Consider the following 13,767-nt stretch of genomic DNA (forward strand, 5'->3'; position numbering starts at 1 on the left):
GTTTGTGTACAGCACAATTCCTATGTCATAATCCTGACCCCTGATGGGATGGCGTTAGGAGGTAAGGCTCTTGGGAGGTGATTAGGTCACGAGAGTGGGGCCCTCATGAATGGGGTGAGTACCTTTAGAAAAGACGCCCAAGAGAGCTCTCTAGCTCTTTCTGCTGTGTGAGGATACATAAAGCCAGGAGTCTCAGCCTGCAAGAGGACCCGCATCAGAGCCCAGCCAACCTGGCACCCGGGCCTCGGACTGCCAGACTCCAGTACTGTGAGACATACATTTCTGTTGTTTAGGTCCGCACTCTATGGCACTTTGTTAAAGCAGCCTAAGCAGACTAAGACAAGGAGACTACCCATTAGAGAATTAGGAAGGTGGGGAGAAACCAATCAATCCGGCAACCTAGAAGGAGCAGCCAGGAGAGCGTGCAGTCCCAGAAGCCAGGAAGGAAAGTACCTCATGGGGAGGAAGGTGCGATCTCTGTGCTGTATGAGCTGTTGGGTTGGGAAGGATAGAGTGGGGAACTGGCCAAGGGACTTCTGTAGATGAACGGCATTAGTGTGCCTAGAAAAGGGCCTGGCCCCATGAGCACTCAATACAATAATCACTACCATCACCAGTATTGATTAATTTATTTTATTGTTCTTAACATTAATGTTATAACTATCAATATGAAAATATTACTTATTATTTACAAGCCTTCAGATATCAGAGGGCTGCTAGCTCTCAGGCAACTGATTAAAAATCATTCTACATTTTAAGCAGGAGAGAAGGATTTTGATTTTTTTCTTTGTGGTGATTATTTCCAGTTTCATGTTGCACCCTCTTACTAGCCTACTCCACTCTAAGTGCAGCTGCTGATGTTTAAAGAACTTGTTTTCTGCCTTTCTAGGATGTTGTTGTTTAACCCATTTATGTCCTGTTATGTAAAGGCATCATGTGAGCATGTTCTCACCCTCTTTTAGTTTTGTAACGAAGGCAGTGATGACGCACTCACCTTGGTAAACTGCCAAGTGCACTTATATTTTTGCTTTTTTCCTCAGCCACATCCTCTCAGCTCTGATTTTTCCTGCTAGATGAATAAGTTCATTCATTTGAGGATATTGACAAAGCTGGGGAATAATGGAGAGGAGAAAGTTTAGCCCTATATGTAACCCTGACAAAAAATACCCAGGTGTCAATGACACATATCACACAAATACTCCAGCTGCAATGTCCCTCTGAGGGTCTAAGTCCCTTGTTTACATTGGTGGAAGTTGCTCCTGATGCCTCACACCTACAGGTATAGAGAATGGACAGCTGATGGCCCCTTATTTCTACCTCTCTGGAGCAGTAGGCAGAAACATGGCATGAGGGTGTGACCTAACATTACTGCTGTTTTCTTTTGAATACTACACACTTCCCTGCTTGATTCTGTCTGTTCTCTCCAGCCAGTGTTCTAGCCACCACCTGTGCTTGGTAGCATCTCCATTAGTGCACTCTGAGGACAAAGAAGACAGATATAGCTCATATTTACCTGGAGTCCTGGGATAGCCTGGAAGAAGATGTGACACCTGGGCTCTTGAATACAGCCCTCAGAGATGAACCATAGGCTGCGTAGCTAATTAAAAGTTGGCTGTGATAGAACTTAGTTATTTGAGACAGAGGGACAGAAACATTGACTGATTGGAACCCAGTGTTGCAACAAAGAGAAGTTTTGTGTTGTTTATCTGCTCACATGTGCCTCCTGCACATAAAATGAACCTTCAAAATGCCTGGACCTCTCACTAAATGCCACTTAATATCCAAATACTTGCTAGACATCCCAACTTGGATGTTAAATAATCATCTCAAAGCAGAGACATGTTTGTCTTACTATGTTCAGGCTTCTATTAAAAAAAAGAAAACCGTAGACTGGGTGGCTTATAAGCAACAGAAATTTATTTCTCACTGTTCTGGAGGCTGGGAAGTTGAAAATCAAGGTGCCAGCAAATTTAGTGTCTGGTGAGGGACCCCTTCCTGGTTCATAGCTAGTGCCTTATTGCTGTGTCTTTACATGGCTGAGGGAGCTCTCCAGAGCCTGTTTTATGAGGGCACTGATCTCATTCATGAGAGCTCCAACCTCATAGCCTAATCACCTCTGAAAGCCCTCACCTCCGAATACTATCACATGGGGGATCATGTTTCAACATATAAATTTTGAAGGGGATGTAAACATTTAGTCAATAACAATGTCTGAAACCAAACTCATGATCTCCCCTACCCCCAAAACTCTCTTTCTGCAGCAATCCCTGGCACAGTAAATGGCAATGTCATCTTTTCTTTGGCTCATACACCAAACTTTGGGGTCAAATTTTGACTTCTTTATCAATTTTCTATCCCACGAAATAAATCCATAATCCAATCATTTCTCGAGACCCCCTCTTACTGCTGGGCCTGGGCTGCCTTTCTCTCTCAGATGGAACTTTTGGTGGAATGAGGACCGCTCTCCTAGCTTTCACCCTTGTGACTGTCCCCCACTGCCCGCCATAGTCTATTTTCAGAAGCAGGAGTGAGTCCTCCCAATATAAGAGGTCATACTCATTCCCTGCTCAGAACTCCCTGGTAACTCCCATCTCACTCAGACAGCATCCAAAGTCTTCAGTCTGGCCTCAAGGCCCTGGACCATCTGACCCCCTTACTCCCTACTCTCGGTCTCTTCCCCTGTCCCCCCTGGCTGCCCTGGCCTCTTTAGTATTCTTGGAGAATGTCAAGCACATCCAGCCTTGGGACCTCTGCTCCTGCCACTCGTTTCTGGGGAATTCCTCCCCAGTATTCCCGTGGCTCTCTCCCTTTCTTCCAGTGCCATCTTCTCAGTAAGGACTTCCCTTACTACCCACTGTAAAATCCAGCCTCCCGGCCCCCTTCTCCTTACCACCTGCACTCCTTTCATCTCCCTGCTTTATTTTCCTCTATGGGACTGACACTCATCTGACATTCTGTTGCATAGAGCAAAATCATTAACAGCAGGGGTCCCCAACCACCAGGCCATGGACCAGTACCAGTCGTGGCCTGTTGGGAAACAGGGTACACAGCAGGAGGTGAGAGGTGGGCAAGCAGCAAACCTTCGTCTGTATTTATGCTGCTCCCCATTGCTTGTATTACCACCTGAGCTCCACCTCCTGCCAGATCAGCAGTAGCATTAGATTCTCATAGGAACACAAACCCTGTTGTGAACTGCACATGTGAGGAATCTAGGTTGTGTTCTCCTTATGAGAATCTAATGCCTGATGATCTGAGATGCAGCTGAGGCAGTGACGCTAGAGCCGGGTGTGGCCGCAAATACAGATTAACATTAGCAGAGAGGTTTGGCTGCACACAGTACATAATAAATCAATTGCTTGCAGATTCATATCAAAACCCTATCAATGAGTGGCAAGTGACAATTAAGCTGCATCTGGTGGCAGGTTTTATAGTGGCAGGTGAGTCAATATATTTCAATTGTACAGTTGCATCTAGTGGCAGGCTTTAAGTCAGAATTCGATGTTTATTTTAGTCTGCATGTGGCCCGCCCATTATTTTACTTACCACTTCCATCTGTGCCTCTTTCCTGCACTTTGCACTTGTCTCAGTCACCGTTTTGGTAAGCCCAAAGCTAACTCTAGCAGAAATGAGTACAAAATAAACGTTATTGGAGAGCTTCTTTGCAAAGGGTAAAAGACCTAGTGATGAGACAGCAGAAGACTCTAAGACTGCCAACAAAAAGAAAGCTGCATTTAAAAGAAGATACCAAGTCTTACTTAAATTATGGGCTCAGTGCAACAGGTGATTCACATTCTCCAAGCTCACTTTGTATAATATGTGGTCACCAGCTATCCAACGAAGTCATGAAACTTTCAAAACTGCTTCACCACGTGGAGACCAAGAACCCTGCATTAAAAGACAAGGCTTTGGATTTAAAAAAATTCGAACATGAAGAACAGAAGCAATTATTGAAGGCCACCACTTCATCCACTGTGTCTGCACTGGCAGCATCATTCTTAGTGGCCAAACACATTGCTAAAGCTCAGAAGCCCTTTACTATCGGTGAAGAGTTTATCCTGCCTGCTGCTAAGGACATGTTGTGAACTTTTAGGAGAGGCTGCAGTTCAAAAGTGGCACAGGCTCCTCTTTCCGCTAGCACTATAACTAGATGAATTGATGAAGATATTGAGGCACAATTGTAAAAGAGGATTAATGAGTCACTGTGGTATGCAATCCAGGTTGATGAGTCTACCAATGTTGACAGCAAGGCAACAATGCTTGCTTTTGTGCAATATATTTTTCAGGAGGTTGTGCATGAGGATATGTTATGTGCACTTTTGTTGCCAACCAACACCACAGCTGCAGAACTATTGAAGTCTTTGAATGATTCCATATGAGGAAAACGGAATTGGTCATTTTGTGTTGGTTTCTGCACAAACAGAGCAGCTCTCATGACTGGATGACTTTCTGGTTTCACTACTCGAGTCAAAGAGTTCACTTCTGAATGTGAGTCTAGGCACTGTGTCGTCCATAGAGAAAAGCTCGCTAGCCAAAAAATGTCACCTGAACTTAATAAAGTTTTGCAGGATGTGATTAAAATTATCAACCACATTAAAATACATGCCCTTAACTCACATCTACTCAGCAGCTCTGTGAGGAGATGGACGCAGAGCACACACGTATTCTGTTGTACCTAGAAGTGAGATGGCTTTTTAAAGGTAGATCACTGCCCAAAGCTTTTGAGTTATGGGAGCTGCTCCAGAGATTTCTTTTACAAAAACGGTCACCACTGGCAGCACATTTCACTGACACAGAATGGGTCACAAAACTTGCTTAGTGGTGTGATGTATGTATTCGACCTGCTCAACGAACCCAATCTGTCACTTCAGGGGAGAATGACAGCTGTGTTCCAGTCACCAGATAAAGTGGCTGCCTTCAAAGCCAAACTGGAATTATGGGGGTGACGAATGAACATTGTGATTTCTGACATGTTTCAAACATTAGCAGAGATTTTGAAAGAGAGTAAGACAGGGCTTCTTTCTCCCAGCTGATGCGTGATCACCTATCTCAGCTTCTAAAGAGCTAGAGCATTAGTACCCAACCGCAAAAGACCCCCAAACTGGGAAGGAATGGATCCATGACCCATTTGTGAATAAGCCAGGGGAATCGACTTTGTCCATGATGGAAGAGGGTCATCTGCTTGTGATTGCAAATGATGGTGGCCTTAAAATATGTTTGAGAAAACTTCAGATTTCCATACGTTCTTGATTAAAGTCAAGGCAGAATATCCCGAGATGGCCACAAAAGCACTGAAAACCCTGCTTCCATTTCCAACATCTTATCCTTGTGAAGCAGGATTGTCTGCAGTGACCGCAACCAAAATGAGATTACAAAGTAGACTGGACATAAGCAACACACTTTGGGTGTCACTGTCTCCATCACCCCCAGATGGGACTGTCTAGTTGCAGGAAAACAAGCTCAGGGCTCCCACTGATTCTACATTATGGTGACTTGTATAATTACTTCATTATATATTACAAGGTAATAATAATAGAAATAAAGTGCACAATAAATGTAATGCACTTGAATCATCCCGAAACCTGAAATAATCCCCCACCCCACTAGTCTGTGGAGAAATTGTCTTCCTCAGAACCAGTGCTTGGTGCCCAAAATGTTGGGGAGCACTGATTAGCAGCATGGACCCTGGAGGTAAACCAGTGCAGTGGCTGAGTGACCTTGGGAAAGTGGCTTAACAATCTGTGTCTCAATTTCCTCATTTGTAAAATGGAGATACTGGTAGTGCCTGTCTTATAGTGAATTGATAGATATAAATAGTGTTATGTAAGTATTGATTAATATTATTATATCTGTATGGTCTATTCCTACTCATTAGAGTATAAAATACTCTCATGAGGGCAGATAATTTTGTCTGTTTTGTTCATTACTGAATTCTTAATGCCTGAAATAATGCCTGTTACTTAGTAGGTGCTCATTAATATGTGGGGAATAAATGAATGGTAAAAAATAAGAAGTAGACAGTCCCTTCTCTGTTACTTTGAAAATAAAAGTCTACTTTTATGATGTGTTTTTCATGCTTTTAAAAACTTCAAGTAATAGAGTAGAACATTCTAATTAAAACTCAAAACAATTCAGAAAAATGCACATTACATGTATGTTTATTGTAGTGATAGACTGGATAAAGAAAATGTGGCACATATACACTATGGAATACTAGGCAGCCATAAAAAAGAATGAGTTAATGTTCTTTGTAGGTACATAGATGAAGCTGGAAACCATGATTGTCAGCCAACTAACACAGGAACAGAAAACCAAATACTGCATGTTCTCGCTCATAAGTGGGAGCTGAACAATGAGACCACATGGACACAGGGAAGGGAACATTACACACTGGGGCCTGTCGGGGGAGTGGGGGGAGGGGGGAGGGAGAGCATTAGGAGAAACACCTAATGTACATGACGGGTTAATGGGTGCAGCAAACCACCATGGCACGTGAATACCTTTGTAGAAAACGTGCATGTTCTGAACATGTATCCCAGAAATTAAAGTATAATTAAAAAAAAAAAGTATAACTGGGCACGGTGATGTACAGCTGTGGTCGAGCTATTTGGGAGGCTGAGGTGAGGGGATCTCTTGAACCCAGGAGGTCAAGACTGCAGTGAACTATGATTGCACTGCTGCACTCCAGCCTGGGCAACAGAGTGACACTCTGTCTCAAAAACAAACAAAAAAGTAAAGATTATTTTTATGCTCTCCCCATCCTTTTCCCAGAGGCACTTTCTGTTAAGTTTGCTACCATTTTTGAGACTTTTTATTTAATTACATAAATCACAAATGAATTTTGTTCCATTTTAGACTTAATCAATGGCATATTACAGGACTTTTAGTCTTTATGTAGTCAAATATATTGATTATTTCCTTCATGGCACTGGAGATTTGTGTCTTGCATAAGAAGATCCTTATAGTCTTTATATTCTAATTTTTAATACAGTTTTGAAATTGAGTGCTTTTGGAGTTTTTCCTCCTTATCTTATGGTTTAGAAATTTATCAGCATAGGTCTGTATGTGATTTTACAGTTATGTTTACTAGTTTTTTTTTAATCTCAAGATGCATGACTTTCTTTAGCACAGATAAATTCACGTATCTTTGATTATTTCTGCCTTCCCATTTTTCCTGATCCTTCCTTTTGGAAATCCTATCAGAGCAATGTTATTCCTCCTACATTTGTCCTACAAGTTCCTTAATGTTTCTCTTGTAACTTCGATCTTGTTGTCTGTCACTTCTTTATTTTGACTGGAGAACATCTGATAAAGATAGTCAGTCAGTAGGCCGGGTGTGGTGACTCATGCCTGTAATCCCAGCACTTTGGGAGGCCGAGGCGAGTGTATCACGAGGTCAGGAGATCGAGATCATCCTGGCTAACATGGTGAAACCCCGTCTCTACTAAAAATACAAAAAATTAGCCAGGCATGGTGGCGGGCGCCTGTAGTCCCAGCTACTCAGGAGGCTGAGGCAGGAGAATGGCGTAAACCCGGGAGGCAGAGCTTACAGTGAGCCGAGATCGCGCCACTGCATTCCAGCCTGGGCGACAAAGCGAGACTCCATCTCAGAAAAAAAAAAAAAAAAAAGTCACTCGGTAAATAGAAACATTGGTTTGCAACATGGGTTATCTGCTCACATGTAATGTCTTTTGTGGGGCGAGTGCACAGTTATTGAAGTAAATGGCCATCTCCTCAACATACATAAACCTTATATCAGCTAGGGCCTTTTGACCCTTCAAACATATGTAAAATTGCCTTGAATCTCAAATCCATGGCTTGCTGAAGTCACAAGCCTACCCTAAGATGTCTGTGAGTTCCAGGCATGCTCAATGCTGATGACCTCTTGGTCTGGGGTCAATTGCTTTGTTGCATAAAGTATTTTTCCTCTATGTGTGTTTCCAGATAAGAAACTCAATCTCTAGTTCAGTTTAAAAGTTATCTTCAAGCAAAATGCTGTGAGGTGTTACTAAAGATCTGGAAAGAGATTGTTTAATGGATCACATAAGAATCAACTTGACCCTTCATATATTAATACCTTTTCTTCTAAGTCCTTTTACAAAAAATTGGGTTTTGTTTTGTTTAGTTTTGTTTTGAGACAGAGTCTTGCTCTTGTTGCCCAGGCTGGAGTGCAATGGTGTGATCCAGCTCACTGCAACCTCCGCCTACTGGGTTCAAGCGATTCTCCTGCCTCAGCCTCCTGAGGAGCTAGGATTACAGGCACCTATCACCATGCCCGGCTAATTTTTTATATTTTTAGGAGAGATGGGGTTTCACCATGTTGGCCTGGCTCCAGGCTGGTCTCGAACTCCTGACCTCAGGTGATCCATCTGGCTCGTCCTCCCAAAGTGCTGGGATTATAGGCATGAGCCACCATACCCAGCCTGTTTTTTATCCTTACTGTATTTTCCAATGAACTTTTACTTTCATGATCAGGAAAAAAAAGACATTTAAAAGAATAGGAAAAAAGCAGCACAATCCCTGATCATCATTTTGAAACTGTCCTCTCTCCTTGTGGCACACGGAGCAGTCCACTGTGAATTACAGTTGAGCCTGCATCCGGATCCCTCTTCAGTGCTGGATTTGGGCTCCTTAATGGTGGAGCCCGAGTCTTGGTTCTTCCGGACCCCCTGCCTTGTACACACTTGGAATCTGACGAACTCTTGTTGAGTTGAGCTGCAGTGCGCTGCCCAGGTCTGACGTGAAGGACCACAGCAGGAATAAAAATGGAGAGATAAAAAAGAGCTGAGAAGTCGTTCTGAAGAAGGCGATGTGCACACAGGACATGAGTGCTCTGCTTTACCTCGCTGTGCCTCCCTTTATGCATCTGTGACATGGGAAGAATAATAGTACCTCCTTATGGGGCTGAAGTCAAGATGACTTGAGTTCACTGTAAGTTAGCTATAATTGTAATTTGTTCTAACTACTTGATGTTCTCTCTCAAATGCTGCTTCCCCCATCAGTCCCACCGTGGGGGACTATGCTCTGTGACTGTGTAACTGAGGCTCTGTCTGGCCTCTCAGTTCTCCCCACATTCTACCTTTTATCTGCTTCATTGCAAACTTCTTTACCCTCTGGATCACAAATCCTCTGAAGGTAAGCATTTATTAAGTTTATATTTCCTTCAATACATTTCACCTGGCAGGTACTAAATAAAACATATTTAATTAACTTTAAAATAATGTGTTTATTTCTCTTCCCAGGTGCCCTGACTCATTTTTCTTTTTAAATCATAGTTTTTGTTAAACTCCAATGTAAATGTCCTCTGCTCTTTATGAAGCCAATTCCTAGAGAAAGGCATCCTTGGCTTCAACCTGCCTTTGGGAATGAAGCCAAGGATGCCTTTCTCTAGGAATTGGAAAGGCGGGGCTTTGGGAATGGAAAGAGATGTCATGGGTGCCAGCACACGGCAGGGTAGTAGTAAAGACATTCTCCAACCCAGGTCCCCTGTCGGGGTCTCCTCACTGCTGTGCCCCAGAAACTAATCTTCAAGGTTGACAGGAAGGGGTACACTTCTTATTTCCCATTTCCAGTCCTGTGTGGGTGGATAACCCTTGTGTGTGCACAGCTCCTGGGCATCCCGCAATGTTCCAGTGGATGAATATTTATTTATCATTACATTCATCCACAGTTCCAGGCGGCTCAGTCACCCTCGCCCTAGTTCCTTGGCAGGTAGGGAACTGAAGCCAGTTTTTGAATTATTCATAGTTCTAGGGTTCTATTCACGTTACTCTCAGAGTAAGAGTGAGGAAGACACCCACGCTGCATCTCAGAGCCAGAGAGAATCAGCAGCCATTCCTTAGGGACCAGAGTTCGACCCTGGTAAATATAAATCACCATTTAGGAGGTGTTCTGAAGCACGGGGCTGGCTCCAAGTTCGCACTCTGTCTAGGGAAGCCACTTGCTGGGTTACGTTAGTTAATGAGTTAACTCCATTAACTTGCTTGGTCTGAAGGGTGTCCGATGGCAAAGGGAGAAGCCAGTGTGCTGCCATCTGGACCTTCGATCTCCCCTGGGGGGCCAGGTGAGAATTCACGTGGAAATGACTGCTGGCATTTTTCAGGTATAAACGCTAATCAGCAATAAGCAGTTGCAGCACTGAGGTAGGAGCCTCAGGAGAAAGCTTCCTGTTTAATCTGCAAATAAAGCTTTCTGTGTTTGATGGGGGCTGGCCCTTGCTTTTAAGGGTAGTGGAGCGTGTGTCTTCTGGCTTATGGCTTACAGGCTGCCTTTGCCTGCCTCTCTTCAAAAGAGGGAGGATGCTAGCAGCAGGGCTCAAAAGTGATTTTTTAAATTAAAAACCTTATTTATATGTCCTCCAGAGCAATCCAGCCCCTTCAGGAGGAAACACAATGGTCTCTGTTTTGCTGGTGAGGCAGAAGAAACAAAAATCACATTATGTGTAATATCCCTGAAGCCAAATTACAATGTTTACCTCTGCATGTTAACTTGACGTGCATAATTATCTGTGCTTAGAACAGAAAACGGAAGAGAGGGTTCAATGAACAGCCACCTGTGCATTGTGAGTAATGTTGTTCCAACAGAAACAAAAGTTGAGGGGGAGGATTTAGGGAGGAGGGAAGGGAAGGTGGTGTTGGAGCTGCCTTAGGAGAGGAAGGAGAGAGGGGGAGTTGCTGTTGTGTGAGTGAGACTTCAAAGGCATGGCCTGGCGCATGGGGTCTCCCTTGTCCATTTATTGGTGATGGGACATCATTGAACAATTGCATCATCATTTTCCCCTCTGAACTAGCATTGGTGTCCTGAGTGATCTTCTGTCAGTAGCTTCAACACAGTGAGATAAGCTCAGTGAGCATTCAGCATCCTATGGCAAAGAATTAAGTTTAATTCTGTGCAAGGTACCACCACGGCCTTTACGACTGGCTCAAGTTCAGTTGGGCTGGGCTGTGCCCATTGCAGTACATATGCAGTGCTTTACCTGCACGCCCTCCCATCCTCATGGGCTTTCATTCCCAGCAGCCAGCACCTGTACCTCTCTGGTGGTAGGCTACCGCCAGTGGTCAATGGCACAAAGAGACCCAGAAGGCCCTGGGGATTTAACTCCTCCAGGGGCTTTCTTGACCAACGACTGATGGGTGTAGGGGTGTAAATAGTTCCAGCTCTCTTACCTTGCTGTACTCCTGCCCCTGCAACATGTACAACTTAGACAGCTCTGATGCCTCTCCTGAGCTCCCCAGTGGCACTGAGTCAAAGTCCCTCCATGGGATTTTGCTGGATACCACACAGTGGCTTCCTGATCCCGCTTTCTATTCCCCTACCAGATTTTACGAGAACACTTCTGATATGGTTTGACTGTGTCCCCACCCAAATCTCATCTTCAATTGTAGCTCCCATAAATCCCACGTGCTGTGGGAGGAAACCAGGGACCTGGTGGAAGATAATTGAATCATGGGGGTAGGTCTTTCACATGCTATTCTCATGATAGTGAAAAAGTCTCATGAGATCTGATGGTTTTATAAAGGGGTGTTTCCCTGCACAAGTTCTCTTGTCTGCCTCCATGTGAGATGTGCCTTACGCCTTCCACCATGATTGTGAGGCCTCCTCAATCACTTGGATCTGTGAGTCCATTAAACCTCTTTCTTCTGTAAATTGTGCAGTCTTGGGTATATCTTTATCAGCAGCATAAAAACAGGCTACTACAACTTATTAGAAAATCACTTAAACATAAACCCATAGACCACTGAGGACAGGTGGAGAAACATTCCCATGTGCAGAAACACAAGACTCTATTGCTCTGGCCACAGCTGATCAGAGCAAGGATGAGGGTTAGACCCAAAGCAGCCAACAGTAGATGACTGACTGAGGTCTGCCTAATGGTTCTGATCTTAGATGTTAGCTGGTTACCCCAATCATATCCCCTCTTACTCAATTGAAATTGGAGCTACACAATTATTTGGTGACCCCAGGAAAAGCAGAAGCAGCAATGGAGAACAGCTGTCTCATGAAAATGGTGAAGCGTTAGACTAGGGAGCCATTGGTCAGTGGAGAATGGACAAGCTTTACACCATTTGAGCTTATTTCAACCTGAATAGCCTCGTTCCTGCATGTCCTTGTAAGATGCTGAAGACTGGCTGCATGGAGCTGGAATCATTCTCTGTCCTCTTTTCTTTGTACATTTCACATAACTCTCCCTTCTCCCCAACTAACAGGGCTGTGTTCCTTATGACCTAAAAAAGCTCAGCAGGTACAAAGAAGAATATGAAGAAACAACCCTCACATAATTCTAGAACTCAAAAATAGCACTATAGAACCTGCTAACATTCATTAAAAACGTATATGCCTATTCATGAATATATTTTACAAAATAGGGGTTATATATTATATATCATGGACATTTTCCCTTGCCCTAAAATACTCTTCAAGTACATAACTAACCATACTTTTTTTTTTTTTTTTTTTTGATATGAAGTTTTACTCTTGTTGCCCAGGCTGGAGTGCAATGGCGCGATCTCTGCTCACTGCAACCTCCACCTCCCAGGTTCAAGCTATTCTTCTGCCTCAGCCTCCCAAGTAGCTAGGATTACAAGCACCCACCAACAAATCCAGCTAATTTTTGGTAATTTTTTAGTAGAGACGGGGTTCCACTGTGTTGGCCAGGCTTGTCTTGAACTCCTGACCTCAGACAATCCACCTGCCTTGGCCTCCCAAAATGCTGGGATTACAGGGTGAGCCACCCGGTCATAATTGACCATATTTTTATGTAATCCTGATGTTCATCTCTGCATGGTAGAATTACTGGCTGTGGGGAATTCATGGATTTCTCACAATCCCTAATATGGCCGAGTCCGTGGTTCCACATTTGGCTGCACACTGGCATCCCAGGGGCCTTCAGACAGTGCTAATGTGGAGTCCCACCTCCAGAGACTGTGGTTTGAATGGTCTAGGGTTGGCCAGTGGCTTGGAATTTTCAGATTTTAAGGAGAACTCATGGGATGCTATTAAGAAGTGAGACTTGGCTGGGCGCGGTGGCTCATGCCTGTAACCCCAGCACTTTGGGAGGCCGAAGTGGGCAGATCACTTGAGGTCAGGAGTTTGAGACCAGCCTGGCCAACATAGTGAAACCTCGTCTCTACTCAAAATGCAAAAATTAGCCAGGCATGGTGGCACATGCCTATAATCTCAGCTGCTCAGGAGGTGGGAGAATTGCTTGAACCATGAGGCAGAGGTTGCCGTGAGCCAAGATCATGCCATTACACTCCAGCCTGGGAGACAGAGTGAGACTACATCTTAAAAGAAAGAAGTGGGACTTCCTATGCTACATGGTTTTGAGGGCAGCTTTTAACTTTAGGTGGGGAGAGACTTTAGGCAGCTTGGAGTCCCATTATCACTTTGTTAATGGCTTTCAAGTCCCTGATGACCCTTGAATGCCAAGATGTGTGGTCAAAGTTGTCCTGGAAGAAATGGCTTAGACCTGAGTTTCTAGGAGCGCCTACCACATCCCCCTAACCCTTCTCCCACCACATCAACTTCTAGAATCTTAAGAGTTTCCATTCTCTTCTGGCTGGCCACACAGAGGCCTGTACTTATAGAAAAGAAGCTCACAGTGACCCAGTTTTCAGAAGAGACTCTGCTCTGGCCTCCCATAGAGCTCCAAGCAGTTAACCAAAGAGTGATGGTGACCTGGATTATTAGCAACCAGGGGACTTATTAAACCAAGGCAATGGTAGCGTATGTGTATCCCCAGACAAAGAAATCTAGTTGCTCTAAGTTTTG

Source organism: Macaca nemestrina, chromosome 15, assembly GCF_043159975.1.
Source record: "Macaca nemestrina isolate mMacNem1 chromosome 15, mMacNem.hap1, whole genome shotgun sequence".
In the NCBI taxonomy this organism is placed as follows: Eukaryota; Metazoa; Chordata; class Mammalia; order Primates; family Cercopithecidae; genus Macaca; species Macaca nemestrina.